Source organism: Hyperolius riggenbachi, chromosome 5 (assembly GCF_040937935.1).
Source record: "Hyperolius riggenbachi isolate aHypRig1 chromosome 5, aHypRig1.pri, whole genome shotgun sequence".
NCBI lineage: Eukaryota > Metazoa > Chordata > Amphibia > Anura > Hyperoliidae > Hyperolius > Hyperolius riggenbachi.
The window spans coordinates 187,840,932-187,862,377 of NC_090650.1; the positions used below are offsets into that span (position 1 = coordinate 187,840,932).

The window sequence follows — 21,446 nt, forward strand, 5'->3', positions numbered from 1 at the left end:
TGTCTTTCAATGCAAGGAAAGCATCTAAGCCCCCTTTAAATGCAGGTATAGAGTTTGCCATAACTACTTCCTGTGGCAATGCATTCCACATCTTAATCACTCTTACTGTAAAGAACCCTTTCCTAAATAAATGGCTAAAACGTTTTTCCTCCATGTGCAGATCATGTCCTCTAGTCCTTTGAGAAGGCCTAGGGACAAAAAGCTCATCCGCCAAGCTTTTATATTGCCCTCTGATGTATTTATACACGTTAATTAGATCCCCTCTAAGGCGTCTTTTCTCTAGACTAAATAAACCCAATTTTATCTTTATTACTTGGTCTCTGGATCCAATAAAATTGCTTAGCATTATACTGCTGGTTCATGTGTATCACTGGAGGTTGTGGGTGTCATCGGAGTTGGACAAGAGCAGGACCCATCTAACACAGCTACACCGACAGGTTACAGTAAGAGCATCTGATGCTTGTGCTTCCTCAGGGTCTAAAGCTAAGATTATTAGAAGCAGAGGCTCAGCAGAGCCAGCAAATGTGTCTTGTCTAAAAGTAAAAAAATAGTATCCTTTACAAGGCTACCTGTACTGAGTATATCACAGAACCAAATCTGCCCTTCTAAAGAGACGTTGCCCTAGTGAACCTGTATGGATTATAAAGATAAGTTTTGTATAAAGTGGTATGAAAATCAGCATTTCCTCTTTGTTCTTAAAGATTATTTACAGGCTTAAACCTACCACCACAAAAAAAAAAGTGTAGCAGAACAGCATTCAAACAGTTAAACACAGCACTTTGTTTTGCAGTGGAAAGCTCCTTCAGCTTATGATCCGCATCATCAGTAGAGGTGATAACATTACCTTTTGTTTACATTCCTCTTTTGCTACAATTAGTTACAGCCAGCCACGTGTTGAAACAGAACTGTACTGAGATAACTAGCAGAGACATATGAGAAATTATCACTAGATAACTGCTGTACTTATATATTAAAATCTATGAATAAAATGCAATGGCAGCTTTCAAAGCAGATAAACTTGTAATTTGTAAATACGCAATATAACTTGTGCTCAACAGAAAATATGGTAACTGAATGGGGTAATAAAAAGTAGGAAAACACATTTTTATTGAATGTTATGTCGAGTTTTTTACCACTTATTTTTGCAGGATTAGAAATATCCCTGATGGTCTTATCCCCTGAAGAGATAGGTGGTGGTAGTTTACTGTTACAGTCATTGCTTGTAGGGATTGTATTTGGAATGCACCCTACCCCTCCTGATCTGTCTGATTAACCAAATTTTGCTGGCAGTTACAGTATATAGATTGTTGCCCCGGAGGTTGGGTAATCTATATCCAATCAGATTGAGGCCGGTTGCTCAGGGGTGGTATGACACCTGCATTCTCAATTGAAAGCTTCTCTGTAACCATTAGGAAAAGACTGGCATTCACCATTTTTTTCTCAAAATCTTTATACATAGGACATGGGTAATTTTTAGAATTAAAAAAGCTCACTGAAAGTTCACATTTTTAATGTAAGCTTAAAGACAAAATGGGGTGCCTTAGGGAAGCACATGGGCCAATTTATAAACTTGGTCGTCCATTGATTGCTGGAAAAGTGCCATTATCTATGTAGAAATAACAGCTCTTTTCAGACTTCCTGATTTAGAAAAGTGGTCATTGGCTTACACCAGTGAATTTTAACCTGTGGTCTGCAGACCCCTGGGGGTACATTAGCACCTGCCAGGTAGTTTCCCTCCAAAAACATGTAATTTCATTCTGAAATCTATTAAAATTCGATTCCTACTGTGTGGCACACATCAGATACATTCCTGTCAGATTCGACCTGATAGGCATCTGACAAATCTATCTGATGATCGAATCTGCTGCAAATCTTTAAGTGTATGGACACCTTAACACTTCATTCCAATTAGTTCTTGGAGATTAGTCTAGGGGCTCACATACCTTTTCCACCTGCACTGGGAATGTTTACATGGTGTGTTCAATAAATACATGGAAACATGTAATTATTTGTGTAGTATTCATTTAAGCAGACTGTGATTGTCTATTGTTGTGACAATGAAGATCAGATCACATTTTATGACCAATTTGTGCAGAAATCCATATAATTCCAAAAGGGTTCACATACTTTTTATTGCTATTGTATTAAACTCCTCCACAGCGCTACTCTGCAGAAAGAAGAGAAGCAGGGCTCCCACGGCCGCTATGGTTACAACACTTAGTTTTAGACTGTTCGGTAAATGTTAAATCTTAATAAACAATTTGGCCCATAACTTAGACTATGTTTTAGATACTGGCCCCTTATGAGACATCCCTGGCATAGAGCCTACCCATTCCTCTGTCTGGGCTGTCGTTCCTCTGCTGTCCGCTGGTAAAGCTGTTCAACCTGCTGGATCAAACAGCTCTTTAGAACTACTTGTGTCCTTATTTAGTTCTGTGAGCAAGTGAATAGCTACTGAGCATATGTCTGTACTCGCGCACATGCAGTAGTGATGCACCCTCCTCAGAACTACTCAGGGAAAAAAGTAGTTCAAAAAAGGTGTTCGGGTGAACAGCTTTACCAACTGAGGAACAACTGGTCAGATGGAGGAACGGCAAGGCTCTATACTATCTGAAGACTTCTAGTAGCAGCCCAATAGTCAATAGCAGGGAGACTCCACAAGGAGGTTTTGAGAAAGATGAAAAAAATAGTGGTGATGATTTCAAAATCTTTGAGCATTTCCTTTTTTAAAGTAAACCAGAGATGGATTAGATTAAATAGTTACCCGGAACTTCCTCTAGCCCCATAAGCATGAGTGCCGCGGCGAAGTTGAGAGAATCTGTAACTGGTGCAAAGGCAATAACCTAGTACTCAACGCCGCAAAGACTGTTGAACTAGTCGTAGACTTCAGGAGGAACCCTCCCCCTCTCCCACCTGCCCTCATTGGGGGTACCGAAGTCACTAGGGTGACATCCGTGCGGTTCCTAGGCACGACCCTCACTAACAATCTGAAATGGGTGCAAACACTTCCAATATACAGAAGAAATTTCAGCAGAGATTGTTCTTCCTGCGACAACTGAAGAGATTCGGCATGCCCAGGGCACTGCTGACCAGTTTCTATACTGCCACTATAGAATCCATCCTCTGCTCCTCAATCATTGTCTGGCACGCGGGCGCAACGGCCAGCGACAAACACAAACTGCAGAGAGTCATAGCTGACGCAGAGAGAATCATCGGATCTCCTCTTCCACCTCTTGATCTCCTCCACTCCGCGAGAATGCTGAAGAGGGCCACTGTGATTTCCTGTGACCCCTCCCACCCAGGCAGCCGCTACTTCAAGCTCCTCCCCCTGGGCCGCCGCTACAGGACTATACCATGCAAAACCACCAGAAGGAAAAACACCTTCTTTCCCCAAGCGGTTCTGCGGCTTAACTCCAACCTTGCCTCGGCGGGCCGCCTACTGGCAGGCCCTAGCGGGGGTCTCTCGGTCAGTTCTCACCGCTGCCTGCCCTCGCTCTCACTGCACGGGGTCTGTACTGGGGCCACCATCACCACCATTATTATGACTATTTGTCACTGACCTGGTAGCAGAGGAGACCGTTGTGCTGAGGGTAGCAACTCTTGCGGCTTGACACCCAGTACTTCTGGAGTGGGAACAGGAGCACTAGGGTGTGCAGGAAGCAGGAGTGCTCGCAGGATCCGATGAGGAGCTGAGCAGACGGGAACCGCGGCACTCCCCTGGCCGGAGTCGGGTGGTGCAAGGACTCAACGACCAGCGTGGACAGTAGCAAGGTAAATCCTAGGACGAGCAGGAGTCGGCAACAGAGCGGGTTCTCAGACGGGCGGAGTTCGGCAACAGAGCGGGTAGTCGGAGCAGGCAGAGGTCGGCAACAGAGCGGGTAGTCGGACAGGCAGAGTTCGGCAACAGAGCGGGTAGTCAGGCAGGCAGGATTCATCAACAGGCGGGCAGTCAGACAAGCCGAGGTCAGGATTCCGGGGTAACACAAAGACAGACTATAAGTCACGGCACGGGAGTACACACACCTGCTGCAATACTACAGCAAGGAGGCAATGCACTCTCCAGACTTAAATAGGCCTCCTTGGCGCGCACAGCATGACGCGCCGCGCGCGCCTGCGCACCGCACACCACGCCGCGCGCGCATGCGCAGATGCGCGCACGCACGCGCACGCCCGCGCACACGCCCAGACACGCACGCGCGCACGCCCAGACGCGCACGCGCCCGCACGCGCAGCGCCCGCACACGCAAACGCCAGAACAGGAGATACACAGCAGTCATCCTTGTGCACACAACGCCACACAACGCCTACGCCAGCGCCCCCTGACGCCAACGCCTACGCCGTGCAACGCAGCGCACACTGGTGAGCACCGACAGGTCGCCCCGCCGAGACCCACCAGGACGACCGCCAGTATCCGTGCGTACTGGCCGCCTCCTCTGAACAGGTAACTGACCGTGACAATGCCCCCCCTCTAGAGGCAGCCTCCGGATGCCCTTAGTGCCTGGCTTCTCTGGGAAATCCTTATGAAACTGGTTAACCAGATGGGTGGCATGGACGTTGACTGCTGATTCCCAAGAACTCTCTTCAATGCCATATCCCTTCCACTTGATGAGATACTGGATTTGATTGTACCTTCTTCTGGCGTCCAAGATTGCTTCCACCTCATACTCCTCTTCTCCTTCCACTAAGATCGGTGGTGGTGGATTCATTGCTCTACCAGAAAAAGGGTCCATAGTGGTAGGTTTTAGTAATGCCGTATGAAATACAGGATGAATCTTAAGATTATCAGGGAGCTCCAGTTCAAAAGCCACCGGTCCTATCTTCCTTTTGATAGGAAATGGTCCAATGAACTTAGGACCCAGCTTCTTGGAAGGACAGGCCAACTTGAGATTTACAGTAGATAACCAGACTGGATCCCCCACTTTAAAGTCTGGACTGTCTCTTCTGTGACGATCAGCCTTCCTCTTGTAATTTTCCTGAGCTTGAGCCATGGTTTGTTGCAAGGTCAGGTTATTTTCCTGTAACGTCTTGATCAAACTGTCGGAAGCAGGTACTAATGTCTCTGAAAACATGTTTGGCAGAAATGACGGATGGAACCCATAATTTGCGAAAAATGGAGATTGTTGTGTACTTGAATGAATGGAATTGTTATAAGCGAATTCGGCTAATGGCAGGAGTTGGACCCAGTTGTCTTGTGTTGATGATAAGAAACATCTCAAGTACTGTTCTAATGTCTGGTTGGTGCGTTCTGTCTGGCCATTTGACTGTGGGTGATACGCAGATGAGAAGTGTAGCTGAATGTTCAGGGATTTGCACAAGGCTTTCCAAAACCGAGATGTGAACTGTGTCCCCCTGTCCGAGATGATGTCGGCTGGAACCCCATGGAGGCGCACAATTTCTTTAATAAAGACTTCAGCTGTCCTTTGCGCTGAAGGAGTACCTTCCATAGGTAAGAAGTGCGCCATCTTGGACAGACGATCAACAACCACAAAGATGGTATTACAGTTCTCTGATCTTGGCAATTCCACAATAAAATCCATAGAAATGGAGTGCCAGGGTCTGGGTGGTACTGGCAGTGGGTTAAGTAGACCCCAAGGTTTAAACTTTGATCCTTTAAATCGACAGCATACGGGACAGGCGGTTACGTATAACCTGCAATCTCTTTTAAGCTTGGGCCACCAGAATGAGCGTTGCACCAGATCCTGAGTCTTCGTGACACCAAAATGACCTGCCAGTACGTGATCATGACAGGATTCGAGGACTATGTGCCGCAATTCTTCTGGCACAAACATCCTGTTACCGAACCACCACAGGCCCTCCCTTTCTTCCAAAGAATCCTTGATGACTTCTGATGGGCCGGTTGATGCCTGACGGAGCTGGTTAATTAGGGCTGGTTGAATAATCAAGAAGTTCTGATCGGATAAGATTGTATCGGGTGTGCTCGGATTCTCATCTTCTGGAAACATACGGGATAAGGCGTCTGGTTTTGTGTTCTTTGAACCTGGTCTGTAGGTGATGTGGAATGTAAATCGTGAGAAGAAAAGAGCCCACCTGGCCTGCCTTGGATTCAACCTCTTGGCGGTCTTTAGGTATTCGAGGTTCCGGTGATCTGTAAAAATAAGTATAGGCTGGGCTGCCCCTTCCAGAAGGTATCTCCACTCCTCTAATGCGACCTTGATAGCCAGTAACTCTCTGTCCCCCACATCGTAATTCCTCTCCGCTTCAGACAGTTTTCTTGAATAGAATGCCACTGGATGTAGCAAAGCCCTGATTCCCTGTCTTTGTGATAGCACTGCCCCTACCGCAGAATCGGATGCGTCCACTTCTAACACAAAGGCCAGTGCCGGGTCCGGATGTCTGAGAACAGGAGCAGATGTGAAATGTTGCTTAAGCTTATCAAATGCCGCCTGAGCCTCTTCATTCCATATGAAGTGACTATTCTGCCGTGTGAGTTGAGTGATGGGAAGAATGATTGCGGAAAAGTTTTTAATAAATCTGCGATAGAAGTTGGCAAATCCCACAAACCTCTGAACTGCCTTTCGGTTAGAAGGAGCTGGCCAGTCCAGGATTGCCTGGATCTTCTGTGGATCCATCGTAAATCCTTCGTTTGAAATGATAAGTCCTAGGAACTGTATAACCTTCTTCTCAAACTCACACTTTTCGGCTTTAACTAACAGATTATGTTGTCTAAGGCGGGATAGTACCTGACAGACCTGATGGCGGTGCTCCTCCAATGAGGCTGAAAATACTAGGATATCGTCTAAATAAACTATTATAAATTGATCGATAAAGTCTCTCAACACGTCGTTTATAAAATACTGAAAGGTCGCCGGGGCGTTGCAGAGCCCAAATGGCATAACCAAATATTCGAAATGTCCATATCGTGACCTGAAGGCAGTTTTCCACTCGTCTCCGGCTCTTATTCTAACCAGATTATATGCTCCCCTTAAATCCAATTTGGAAAAAATTCTGGCTTCACGGAGCTTCTGGAAAAGTTCTGGAACCAGAGGTAGTGGGTAACGATTTTTGATAGTCACTTTATTAAGCTCCCGATAGTCTATGCAGGGTCTTAGTGTTTTGTCTTTCTTTTGAACAAAAAAGATTCCTGCTCCTGCTGGAGAGATGGAGGGCCTGATAAATCCTTTTTTAAGGTTCTCTTCAATATAAAGTTTAAGTGTTTCTTGTTCCGGGTCGGATAGGGGAAACATACGCCCAAACGGAATCCTGGATCCTGGAACTAAGTCAATCGGGCAATCATACGGTCGATGAGGGGGTAGACAATCTGCCCTTTTTTTATCAAAGACATCGAGGTACTCATGGTACTGGGATGGAACGATTTCTTGAAGTCTTTCTGACGTACATAACAGCGAGCCAGAAGTGATTGGGTTAGCAGGTAAACAGCAACTTCCACAGTAGACTGAATCGAAAGAGATGACTCCTGAGGACCAATTGATACGTGGGTTGTGTGCCTGAAGCCAGGGTAGTCCTAAGATTACCGGAAACATTGGTGAAGCTAGAAGGTCAAATTTAAGTAATTCATGGTGAGTATCGAGGAGAAAAGTGCTGGTGGGAACTGTTTCCATAGTGACTGGCCCTGAACAGACGGTTGATCCGTCAGCTAAGTGAATGTGAAGTGGTTCTTTGCGGGGCTGCATTGGAAACTGATGATGGGTGGCGAATGAGAGGTCCATGAAACAACTGCAGGCTCCGGAGTCAATGATGGCGGTGGTTCTAATGATTCTTCCTGGGAACTGAAATGAAACAGGAATGGTCAGATGATTGCTAAACTTGGGGAGGCAGCTAGAAGATAGACTTCTAGATGAATAAACCTTACCCATGGGTCGGACCGGGCACATCTTGATCAAGTGACCAGCAGCTCCGCAGTAAAAGCATAGGTTCCCTTGCCTTCTTCTGTTCTTTTCCTCGGCCGATACAGGAGAACGCATAACCCCTAACTGCATTGGTTCCTCCGGATCCATCGTTGTAGTAGGAGCTGCGCCAGAAGAAGAAGGAAAAGCAGGAACCCAGAGTGCACGGGAGGAGTTGCCTGCTGCTTTTTCCATTTGTCGCTCCCGTAGCCGACGATCAATCTGGATTGCCAGATCAATCAAGGCATCAAGAGTAGCTGGTATTCCCACCCGAGCCAGTTCATCTTTTAAGGTTTCAGATAGTCCAAGGCGGTACTGGTGTTTCAATGCACCCTCATTCCAGTCTGTATCCGCTGACCATCTGCGGAACTCGGAAGTGTACTCTTCTACTGGTCTTCGACCTTGACGTAATTTACTTAATCCTATTTCGGCTGTGGCCTGTCGCTGTGGGTCATCATATAATACTGCCATGTGGGTGAAAAAGGCTTCTGTTGATGCTAAAGCAGGGTGTTCTTGATCCATCAACCTGTGAGCCCAAGTCTGAGGATCTCCCTGGAGTAATGAAATAATAAAGCCCACCTTTACCTCCTCATGGGGAAAAGTACGTGGCTGCAGAGAGAAATAAAGCTGGCAGGCATGTTTAAAGGCTTGAAATTTCGATCTGTCTCCAGAAAACCGTTCCGGTATGGGAACTCGAGGTTCAGGGGCTAGTGGAGCAGGTACAGGAGCAAGGTTGCCTGCTGCTGGTGCTTGTGCTTGTGGTGCTACGGCAGGGGCAGGCGCCTGCCTGGGTGCAGCTGCTGCGAGGGTGTCCATGCGGCCTTCCAGCCGTTGGTGGCCTGCTTGGAGCTCCTTCAGGGCATCTGTCAGTGCGGCCATCTGATTACAGAGGGTGGTTAGAACCGTTGCTACCTCAGCGGTCTCCATTGTTGGCTGTAGTATTATGTCACTGACCTGGTAGCAGAGGAGACCGTTGTGCTGAGGGTAGCAACTCTTGCGGCTTGACACCCAGTACTTCTGGAGTGGGAACAGGAGCACTAGGGTGTGCAGGAAGCAGGAGTGCTCGCAGGATCCGATGAGGAGCTGAGCAGACGGGAACCGCGGCACTCCCCTGGCCGGAGTCGGGTGGTGCAAGGACTCAACGACCAGCGTGGACAGTAGCAAGGTAAATCCTAGGACGAGCAGGAGTCGGCAACAGAGCGGGTTCTCAGACGGGCGGAGTTCGGCAACAGAGCGGGTAGTCGGAGCAGGCAGAGGTCGGCAACAGAGCGGGTAGTCGGACAGGCAGAGTTCGGCAACAGAGCGGGTAGTCAGGCAGGCAGGATTCATCAACAGGCGGGCAGTCAGACAAGCCGAGGTCAGGATTCCGGGGTAACACAAAGACAGACTATAAGTCACGGCACGGGAGTACACACACCTGCTGCAATACTACAGCAAGGAGGCAATGCACTCTCCAGACTTAAATAGGCCTCCTTGGCGCGCACAGCATGACGCGCCGCGCGCGCCTGCGCACCGCACACCACGCCGCGCGCGCATGCGCAGATGCGCGCACGCACGCGCACGCACGCGCACACGCCCAGACACGCACGCACGCGCGCACGCCCAGACGCGCACGCGCCCGCACGCGCAGCGCCCGCACACGCAAACGCCAGAACAGGAGATACACAGCAGTCATCCTTGTGCACACAACGCCACACAACGCCTACGCCAGCGCCCCCTGACGCCAACGCCTACGCCGCGCAACGCAGCGCACACTGGTGAGCACCGACAGGTCGCCCCGCCGAGACCCACCAGGACGACCGCCAGTATCCGTGCGTACTGGCCGCCTCCTCTGAACAGGTAACTGACCGTGACACTATTAGTACTAGTAGTCTGCTCCTGCATGGCAGGAACTCAAATACTAACTGACGACCCAGTTTCAGTATGTATACCATTACCCAGTTTCTGTATGTATACCATTACCCAGTTTCTGTATGTATATCACTACCTAGTTTCTGTCATGTACAGCATTACTGCAGTTTTCTAAATTGTCTGTGTCATGTGTCTTGTCCTATACTATGTTATGCCATGTGTACCACAAATAATTCCGAATACAGCGCTTGCTTTATTTGGCGAAATAAATTTGATTCCGATTCTGATAAGCATGTCTGAGTCCCTCGCCGTCCTCCCGCAATCAGCCTGGTAACTTGCTCAGTCGCATCGCTCGGGGTCTTCTGCGAATGTGCGGAAGTCCCGTGCATGCACAGAAGACTCAGACTGATGCAACTGAGCCAGTTACCGGGGCTGATTGCGGCTGAACGGCGAGGGACTCAGACGTGCTTATGGGGCTGGAGGAAGCCCCGGGTAAGTATCCAACCTTTACTTTAATCAGTCTCTGGCACTCTTAAGTTTAACATTTTTATTGTTAAAAACTAATGTACCGGTATATTTCTTTCTGAAAAGCTTGCAATCTGCTGGCTGGCAAGTGCCTTCGGACTGCATTTAATGTAGCCTGAAGGCAGCATTTGTAAATCATACGCATTGACAGCCAGTACAATTGCAAAGGATGGCAGGACTGAGTACAGTTGCTACCATGCTCAAATGTTCTTCCATGTGATGGACCCTTCCTTGCGGTCTGCTGAGTACTTGCAAGCAGATACACTAGAGCAGCTGCCGGTATGAATGAGGCCTTAACCACCCTGGCGTTCTATTAACCCCCTTGGCGGTATGAAAAATACCGCCAGGGGGAAGCGCAACAGTTTTTTTTAATTTTTTTTTTTTTTTTTATCATGTAGCGAGCCGAGGGCTCGCTACATGATAGCCGCTGCTCAGCGGCATCCCCCCAGCCCCGCCGATCGCCTCCGGCGATAGGCGATCAGGAAATCCCGTTCAAAGAACGGGATTTCCTGGAGGGCTTCCCCCGTCGCCATGGCGACGGGGCGGGATGACGTCACCGACGTCAGCGACGTCGGGACGTCATTGGGAGACCCGATCCACCCCTCGGCGCTGCCTGGCACTGATTGGCCAGGCAGCGCTCGGGGTCTGGGGGGGGGGGGCCGCGCGCCGCACCGGATAGCGGCGATCGGGCGCGCGGCGGCGGCGATCGGGGTGCTGGCGCAGCTAGCAAAGTGCTAGCTGCGTCCAGCAAAAAAAAAATTAAGCAAATCGGCCCAGCAGGGCCTGAGCGGCACCCTCCGGCGGCTTACCCCGTGTCACACACGGGGTTACCGCTAAGGAGGTTAAGATCGCCAGGGCGGCTGCGGGAGGGTTTTTTTTAAATTAAAAAAAAAACTATTTCATGCAGCCAACTGAAAGTTGGCTGCATGAAAGCCCACTAGATGTCGCTCCGGAGGCGTTGTTCTGATCGCCTCCGGCGGCCAAAAGTAACACGGAAGGCCGCAATGAGCGGCCTTCCATGTTTTGCTTACTTCGTCGCCATGGCGACGAGCGGAGTGACGTCATGGACGTCAGCCGACGTCCTGACGTCAGCCGCCTCCGATCCAGCCCTTAGCGCTGGCCGGAACTATTTGTTCCGGCTGCGCAGGGCTCAGGCGGCTGGGGGGACCCTCTTTCGCCGCTGCTCGCGGCGGATCGCTGCCGATCAGGCAGCACACGCGGCTGGCAAAGTGCCGGCTGCGTGTGCTGCACTTTATTTGAACAAAATCGGCCCAGCAGGGCCTGAGCGGCACCCTCTGGCGGTACTGGACGAGCTGAGCTCGTCCATACCGCTACGGTGGTTAATAATGCTCTAAGCTGCAACTCTGGCCCTCTTTGCCTATTATGCAGACCACTAATGCCTAAGAGTGCATGCATACATTCACTTTTGGTCAGCCAATTTTACTATTTCCATGTAGTATGAGGGCCAACAGATTTGGAATGCTATGAACAGATTGTAAAGGCAAGCGCTTATTCTACATGGAAGTGGTAAAACTGGCCAATTAAAATTTGATGCGCGTACGCACCCTTAGGTTGTGTGTTTTTAAAGTCCTATTTCACTTAACCAGATTTTTAATTGTTGTTAAGTAAAGAGGGCACTATACAATTATTCACACAATTTACATTTCTGATGCAGCCATTCCAAAGAAATTCCCTTCAGAAAACAGGCATCTGCTAGAAAAGCGAATGTTGCTTCACTAACAAGTGACATTTCTTAGGTGGCGGTGTATCTGCCCAGCAAGTAGCGTGGTAGGCAAAAATGAAGTTCAGTGAAATCCTGATCCTGTCTACGAGTATGCATGAGCCTGAGTAACAATTCCCACACATAGCATACGAGAAGAACACGTCCTTCCCAGTACACAGCTTATTAACTAGCCCCACCCACCTCTGTATGTTGCTATGGGCTTGTTCACACCTCGGGTGTTTTTGCCCTTTTTTCAGGCCCCAGAAATTTTGAAAATAGCCCTAAAAAGCTTGTGCAATGATTCCCTATGAGAGTGTTCTCATCTGAGCGGTTTGTTTTCGATCCGTTCAGCAAAGCACTGCCTGTACCATTTTCTGAGCGTTTTTGCTCAATGGAAGGTATAGGGAAATCGCAAGGCACTTGAAAAAGGCGCTTTGTATAGCGATTTCTCCAGTGCTTTTTTGAATAAATACATTGTATTTATTAATTTCCGGGTGAAAGAGTTCACTTCCTGACTGACATCAGGAAGTGAAAAAATAAATCGCTTTGCAAAAGCGCCTAGAAAAGCGATTTTCTAAGTGCAAAATGCAGCGAAAAGCGGAGAAAAAAAACCTCTTAAATTGCTCAGAGCTTGTGATAGTGCTGACGATTTATGATGTGAACAAAGCCTAATAGCTCATCTCTTTGTGACCAGCACTGCAGCTACATTTGAGACGAATGTTACACGGTGCGGTGCGATCATCCCAGCAGACTGCAGCAACAGGCAACAGGGTAAATGCATTGGTCCCCCCCCCTCAGTGATTTGATCACTGAAATGCGGCCAATCGGCGCATGTGCCCATAGATTGTGCGCATAGATTGTTGCAGTGCCACAGACTCCAATGCAAATACGCTGGGCTGCATTGCAGGACACAGAGTTAAAGTGAACCTGAAATGAGGTTATATTTGCAATTTTGTACTCATCTGGGGCCTCTTCCAGCCCCTCATACCCAGTGAGGCCCCTCAGCCTCCTTTGGGTCCCCTCCGTTCTCCCACTGGCAGTTCTGTTAGATCTACGACCTGAATGAGCAGTGTTCTCCCCAGGACTATTTAAGTGGGCGAGCCACGCGGTTGTTTTGAAACCCCGCCCAGCTGCCAAAAGTTGGTGCTGTGCATCTCGGCCAGGAGCTGTGCCGAGCAGTGTGGGGTAGGTGAGGTTCACTCGCCCCGAGTGAAGAAGCTGGGGGCCCGACCTCTATCCCCCTTTCAGCCCTCTCCCCGCGCTCAACAAGCCTTGGGTGGCAGATTCGGGCAGTAGATACAACTTAACTGGCTCCAGGCTCTCTCAGACGTTGAGCACCAGTCATATATCCCCTGATGACGGCATAGAGCCGAAACCTGGTAGGGAAGGAGAGACGGGCTAACTCCAAACACATCATTCTTAAGTAATAAGGTGCACTTAGAATTTTTATTCAGTGCAAGAACCTTTCGAGCGATCTCTATGCAAGTGGGTCCAGTGTGCATGGGCCCACAATGTAAGTTGTTTTGTTTATAATTTTACTATTGTGTGAAATAAAAATTGTTTTACCCCCTGTGAACAAAATCCTACTGAGCCTGGCATGTTGTTTTGTCCTATGGTGGCGGACACTGTATATCTTTGTTGAGCACTGGGTGTCTGCAGGCTGCAGGAGAAGGATTGGGGCGATTGAATAGCGCTGAGGTTTACGTATACAGTTTATGCAGCTCCACTTTGGATTGGAACTACCTCTGGCAGCTCGATTTATTGCACCTACGAGTAGCGCTTGATTATTTCCTTTTGCAACATAGAGCACCAGCCAGTCACCTGATCCACGCTGTCTCCTCTCAGCAATGCCGCACATACTACTTCCTGTTTTAGTGTGCGCAGCATCCCAGAAAGGAGACAGCATGGATCAGGCGGCTGGCTGGTGCTCTAGCGTCAGAGATCCTGCAGCCAGTGAAGCTGTATCAGACACCGGTAAACATCCAGGAGGTTGACGTACGACTGCACCTCCAGAAGCTCAACACCAGAAAGGCTCCAGGCCCGGACGGCATATCCCCAACCTGCCTGAAGACCTGTGCAAGCCAGCTAGCCCCGATCCTCACTTCAATCTTCAGCAAATCCCTGACAATGTGCAAGGTCCCTTCCTGCTTCAAGAAAGCTAACATCATACCGGTCCCCAAGAAGCCAGGTGTCACAGATCTAAACAACTACAGACCCGTTGCCTTAACTCCAATCATCATGAAAACCTTCGAACAGCTGGTACTCTCTTATCTGAGGGGGCACACCGCCACCAATATGGATCCCCTGCAATTTGCATACAGGGCCAACCGGTCCGTGGAGGACGCTATTAACATCAGTCTAGCTCACATCATGGAACATCTGGATAAACCCAACTCCTACGCCAGAATCCTGCTCCTGGACTTCAGCTCCGCTTTTAACACCATTTGCCCGAACATCCTGTACGACAACCTGGTACAAATCGGTGTTGACCTCAATCTGTGCTCCTGGATCAAAGACTTCCTTACTAACAGGTCGCAGTTAGTCAGGATTGGTGGCTGCTCTTCCAGTGCCAGAATCACCAACACTGGCGCCCCGCAAGGGTGTGTGCTGTCCCCGATTCTCTTCTCACTGTACACAAATAGCTGCATCTCATCTGCTGACTCTGTCAAGGTCATCAAGTTTGCCGACGATACCACCATACTAGGCCTCATAGATGGAAATGATGAGCATGAATATCGCAAGGAGATTGAGCGAATCCTCAGGTGGTGCAAGGAAAATAAACTTGTACTAAATACGGCGAAAACTGTGGAACTAATTGTGGACTTCAGAAGAAACGCTCCGACTCCCAGTCCGGTCTCCATTGATGGCACTGAGGTCTCCAGGGTACACAGCGCTCGGTTCCTTGGCACCACCATCACGGACAACCTGAAGTGGGACGTGAACTCCTCTGTAACTCAAAAGAAAGCCCAGCAGAGACTGTTCTTTCTCAGGCAGCTGAGGAAGTTTGCCATGCCGCAGGAGCTAATGATCAGCTTCTACTCTGCCACCATTGAGTCCGTCCTTTGCTCCTCCATCATCGTCTGGTACTCCGGGGCCAACGCAAGGGACAAGCAGAAACTCCAGAGGGTAATCAGTGCTGCTGAGAAGATCATAGGGTCACCCCTGGACATCCTTCACACAGCTAGAATGAGGTCCAGGGCAAACAAGATCACTCAAGACCCCTCCCACCCGGGCAGTTGCTTCTTCGACCCCCTTCCATTAGGCCGCCGCTATAGGTCTATTCTCACCAAAACCACCAGGCATAAAAACACCTTCTTTCCCCAAGCGGTTGTTCTACTCAACTCATGCACTACTAACTGACACTCCCTAATCATCCCAGAGAAAAAACAAAAACTGTCTGAAATATTGCTGCTGTGACCGTATGTGTAACCATTTTCTGTGTAGCCATTATCTGTGTAGCCATTATCTGTACCATTACCTGCACTAGTATCTGTATCATCTGTACCTTGTTGATGTTGTATGCCAATTGCCGTTTGTTCACAAAAAATTCCGGGTACGGTGCCTGCCGTACTTGGCGAATAAAGTTGATTCTGATTCTGATCTACCAGGGCTGTGGAGTCGGTACAAAAATCTTCCGACTCCAACTCCTCAGTTTCTGAAGCTCCGACTCCGGGTACCCAAAATTGCTCAGACTCCGACTCCTCGACTCCTTAGTCTAATACTTAACAGGGCTGTGGATTTTGTACAAAAATCATGCGACTGCGACTCCCGACTCCTCAGTTTCTGAAACCACGACATCCTCCCCACTAGCCCACCAGCGTGACCCATCAGCAGCCAGACTCCAGTCTGAGCCACCCACCCCACTAGCCTGACCACCTACCCACCCCACTAGCCACCAGCCTGACTACCTACCCACCCCATAGAATTAAGTGTCCGTTCTTACTGGACTGGCCACCGCATTCAAAATGCAAACACTTATGCTTCCCAGTTGCATCACTGCTGACTCCGGTCTGTAGCGGTGGTTCCCTGGACCAAGTGGCGGTCTCATGGCGGTAGGCTGCAACGGGTGAAGCTGATGCAATACGGCAGGTAATGTGAAGGATGGCGCAGACATGCAATGGAGAGCAGCTGTGCTTTAACCGTGCCATTTTGTGTCTGCTCAAGTGGGAACCGAGCCCTTCTTTCTTTAGAACGAATCAAAGGTGGACAAAAAGTGTGTGTTCCTTATCTGAAATGAAGATGCTTAATCACAAAAGGGATGCATACTCATGTTTTGTTAAATAACTGGCTAAATAATTACGTCTGAAATTATAATTTTTATATACATAAATGCAAGTAAGAAATAATTTTTACATAAGTAAATTGTATGTATGAACAAAAACATAGCTGGTAACTTGTATAATTGTACAGATCCTTTCCTTCATAATTGGGAAGTGGATGCTACAAGCATTGGAAAGAAGGCTCTGCTACACCAGATAAAGTAAAGCAATCTTAATTAGCCACAAAATGGAGAGCATACATTAAGGAGCTATACCTGCTCTGATACGTGTGAACATAAACATTGAACATTTAACTTTTTCCTGCCATTCACTTTTAGGCGCTACAAGTCTATAATTTATTTTTCATTTCTGCGTAAAGCATGCATGACTTGACCATCTGACATGCTGAGTAAACAAAAAGGTTTAGGCCTCTTTCACAGTGCGATGTTAAAGTCGCACGTTAGAAAATGTTTTAACTTGGACTAACGCACAGCAATATTAAAGAGTCTGAAGCCAAATTAAAAATGGCTTTAAACCCACGAGCTTATTGCCAATTTGCCATGGAGGTTAAGTTTATATTCAGCAGGGGCATGCTTGCGGAGCAGTGCTTTTCAGCGCTGCTAGATTTGGGCGCAGCCGGTGCCTCCATAGACTACAATAGGAATCACTCCTATTGCAGCGCTCAGTGAGTAACGTCGGCTCCATCAGGTTGCTTAAAAAACACAATAATTCGGCCTCCAGCAATCGCTGGAAGCCGAATTATTTCATTCCCCCACTATCCATGTCGGCCTGGAGGGGGAATAGTAATTAAAACGGCCCGGACTTGTGCAGAAGCAGGATCAGCCATATACCGCTGTATCCTGCGCCTAAGTCTACCGGCGCCGATTTCAAATGTACTCCATGTTTGCCCCTGCTAAAATGCCGCTATCCCGCGGCATAACGAAGGGTCTTTACCCCCCAAATCCCCCCTGCTACCTCCGGGGAGCGCTTCCGTGTGAGGCAGGGCTATGAGCTGCAGCCCTGACTCACGCGTCTATCAGCGGCGGATCTCCGCCTCTCCCCTGCCCCGCTCAGTCTGCCTTCGCTGAGGGGCGGGGGAGAGGCGGAGATCCGCCTCACACGGAAGCGCACAGGGGCGGCAAAATCCACGACCAAGTTGGTCGTTGATTTTGCAGGGGGGGGGGGATTTGGGGGGTAAAGACCCCTCGTTATGCCGCAGGATAGCGGCGTTTTAGCAGGGGCAAACATGCCCCTGCTGAATATAAGCTTAAAAGCCATTTAATTTGGCTTCAGACTCTCTTTAAGTCTGTGCAACATTCACAGTGCACACATTGCGTTGTTTGTAATGTGTAGCAATATTTAGGAAGTGCTGCATGCTGTGCGTTTAGCAATAAATCTGCTGCGTTGTGTGTTGCACATGCTTAGTAATGTTTTTTTTTTTTTATGTAACGCACGCGCCGTTTTCATTCCATCACTGTGCAACGAAAACCAGGTGCACCAAACGCAGGGCAAAAGAATGTACTAGAACGTCCAAGTTAGTCTTTCAATGCATTGCATTAGGGGCAGAGCAGGGACAAGGTCCTCCAGCACCCAAGGCTGAGACATCAAAGTGCGCCCCTCCATCCCTCCCACCCCAGCTGTCACACATGGATTGCTATCAGACTAAGAGGGCCACAGGGCCCACAACCTCCCCAACACCTTAATATCTAGTTATCTGCCTTGCAGTCACTGCTATGTATCCCCTTTTCTTATTTCTTTCTGCTTCATAAACAATTAGGAATGACAGCTGAATGAATTGTGCGAACCCACCTACACTGCACCCTGAGGTTGGAGCCTCTCCAGCCTATGCCTCGGCCCGGCCCTGATTAGGGGCACGTTATGCGACCTTCCATTGTGAAAGAGTCCTTAATGGATTGTTACTACAGCACTGACAACACATTGCATTCACATACAAGTCAAAACCCCAAATTAGGCTCTATTGGCTACACTGCTACCCTCCACAGTTCCATGCTGCAGCACAGATGTTTACAAGGATGATGTCACAGAGCTGCGCATTTATCATACACACAAACCGAAAGCACTTCCTTACTCCGCCATGTAAACAACAGTTACGGTCTGCGTGGCTAATAAACACCTCTGTACTTTCCATTAGGACAGAATGGCAACATGATTCATAATTTTAGCACTTACGTCTTCTGGAAACCCAAATTCAAACGCTTCCAAAAGGAAAATAAAAAAAAACTGTCAGTAAAAGGGAAGCCCGCCCTCTCCTTAGCTATATTGGGCGATGCTCTCTTCCAATCTGAAACTCCGCTGCCTCTTTTTAAAATTCCCAAGAGAATGTATCCGCTTAAAACTAATGGTAGGTACTGCTGGAATTTGGGGCTACTACCGCTATCTGAAACTGCAACCATTCATTTAGTATTTTTTTCTATAAGCTCCTAGCTGGCTCAGAAGGGGGTGTGTTAGGCTAGTGGGCGGGAAGAGGAGTGGCTGGCCAAGTGGTTTCTGTATACGCTGAACGTGAGAGATACTGTACGAATAGTGTGTACTGTACTGTAGGACATCCATCTGGCTTTGACAGTTCTCCATGTGCAGGCTTGCATTAGCTCCCGCTCTCCAGTGTCCGCAAGGTGGGTTCAGCATGAAAATAAATAATAAACACGTAATCATGTTTCCTTTACCTCCAGCTAAAGTGGTGTGGAGTTCTGGTGCCTAGAATTCCTTAAAGGGAAGGTTCAGGGAGTGGGGAAAAAAATAAAAAATCCATATCCACTTACCTGGGGCTTCCTCCAGCTCATGGCAGGCAGGAGGTGCCATCGCCGCCGCTCCGGAGGCTCCCAGTCGTCTCCGGTGGCCGACCTGGCCAGGCCCGGCTGCCAGGTCGGGCTCTTCTGCGCTCCAATCTGCGCCTCACGGGGGCGTGCTGACGTCATCGGACGTCCTCCGGGCTGTACTGCGCAGGCGCAGTAGTTCTGCGCAGTACAGCCCGGAGGACGTCCGATGACGTCAGCGCACCCGGGTGGAACGCAGAAGAGCCCGACCTGGCAGCCGGCCAGGTCGGGTCAGCCACCGGGAGCCTGCGGAGCGGCGGCGAGGGCACCACCTGTCTGCCACGGGCTGGAGGAAGCCCAAGGTAAGTGGATATGGATTTTTATTTTTTTTTCCCACTCCCTGAACCTTCCCTTTAAAGGAGTACTGTAGGGAGAAAACGAGTTGAACTTACTCCGGACTTCTAAAAGGTCCCCCGCAGACGTCCTGTGCCCGCGCTGCCACTCACCGATAGTCCAGTCCCCGCCTCTGGTTCACTTCCAGAATTTGTGACTTTAAAGTCGGAAAACCACTGCGCCAGCACAGCCGCGCCCTCCCTCCCGCTGACGTCACCAGGAGTGTATTGCGCAGGCCCAGTATGGTCTGTACCTGCGCAGTACACGCCTAGTGACATCAGCGGGAGCGAGGACTCAGCTGTGCAAGCACAGTGGTTTTCCGACTTTAGTTTGAAATTCCAGAAGTGAACCATAGGCGGGGCCTGGAGCATCGCTGAGTGGCCTGCGCTGGCACAGGAAGTCTGCAGGGGACCATTAGAAGCCCCGGTTGAACTCATTTTCTCCAAACCCCGACAGTACTCCTTTAATCTCCTTAGCGGTATGCCTGACACCGTGTCGGGCATACAGCTTCCTGTCCCCAGGAGTCCCCCATGCAGAATAAATGAGATCCCATGCCTGAGAACCCTTCAGCTAGCACGAGGCTAGCTAGTACAAGTGCCTGGGACCCCTCGATCGCCCCCGTTAATACATTACCCAGCCTGAATCCAGCGATCGCGCAGCCTCCCGTCACAGCTTCGGGACCTCTATGGGGAGGATCGGATTTGCGCATGACATCAGCGATGTCATGTGAGATCCTCTCCATAGTGAAGACCAGAGCTGTGCGGGGAGGCTGCACGGTCGCTGGATCAAAGCTGGGTAATGTATAAACGGGGGATCGGGGGGTGCCGGGCATTTGTACTAGCTTTTCGTCACTAGGAGTCATCAGGGGCAATAGACACGCTCGCACGCTGAATCCTTACATGTGCGAGTACCCGCCCAGGCCACCACCCACTCTGCTGAGGTCCCTGACTAGGGTGTGCGTCATTGGTTCACCAACGGTGAGGGCGGAAACCTTGGCCAACCGTACAGTAAACATAAAATTAAACAGCTAAAAAGATTCCACAAATTAATATAACTTCATTAATTATTGCAGCGATGCGCACATACTCCTACTAAGGCTGCACACTAAACACAGATTATGCATGTTGCTGCGGATAGAGAGACGGGCGTCGCTAGCCCTATTTTGGGGGGGCACGTGCGCCCAATCTATCCTGGGGTGCCACGGATCTCCGCCCGGCCGCCGCTCACCCCCTCTGTCAGCGGCTCCCTCCAGCCGCCGCCGCCGCGTCACTCAGACCTCAGGATCAGGCGGCGAGCCGGCGACCAATCATGCGGGCGCTAAGACCCAGCGCCCGCACTGATATGTGGAAGTGACATTACTTCCGCATATCGAGCGGGTGCGTCCGGCGCCCGCTGGTACTGGTCGGGTCGCCGCTGATCATGAGGTCTGCTGCGAGGTAAGGGGGGGAGGAGCGGAGGCTAGAGGGGGGGCTTCCCTGTCACTCACTCACTCCCTAAAGGGCCTCCCTGGCACTCACTCACTCCCTAAAGGGGCTCCCTGGCACTCACTCACTACCTAAAGGGCCTCCCTGTCACTCACTCACTCAAGGGGCTCCCTGGCACTCACTCACTCCCTAAAGGGGCTCCCTGGCACTCACTCACTGCCTAAAGGGACTCCCTGGCACTCACTCACTGCCTAAAGGGCCTCACTGTCACTCACTCACTGCCTAAAGGGGCTCCCTGGCACTCACTCACTTCCTAAAGGGGCTCCCTGTCACTCACTCGCTCCCTAAAGGGGCTCCCTGGCACTCACTCACTCCCTAAAGGGGCTCCCTGGCACTCACTCACTGCCTAAAGGGGCTCCCTGGCACTCACTTACTGCCTAAAGGGGCTTCCTGTCACTCACTCACTGCCTAAAGGGGCTCCCTGTCACTCGCTCACTGCCTAAAGGGGCTCCCTGTCACTCACTCACTACCTAAAGGGGCTCCCTGTCACTCACTCACTGCCTAAAGGGGCTCCCTGTCACTCACTCACTCCCTGAAGGGGCTATCTGGCACTCACTCACTGCCTAAAGGGG

General features: G+C 49.8%; 1 protein-coding gene across 4 annotated transcripts in view; it reads right to left on the reverse strand.

Moving 5' to 3' along the window:
* Positions 1–21,446, reverse strand: part of TPPP (tubulin polymerization promoting protein) — a 439,620-nt gene that overhangs the window by 72,294 nt on the left and 345,880 nt on the right. Inside the window, exon 1 of one of the 4 annotated variants that reach the window (XM_068236500.1) lies at positions 18,414–18,669. The exons of 2 other annotated variants lie outside the window; for them this stretch is intronic. The gene's annotated coding sequence lies outside the window, so the exon portion shown is untranslated. Of the gene's footprint in view, positions 1–18,312; positions 18,332–18,413; positions 18,670–21,446 lie in introns of those variants that run through there. One more of the 4 variants, XM_068236503.1, reaches the window with a different exon arrangement.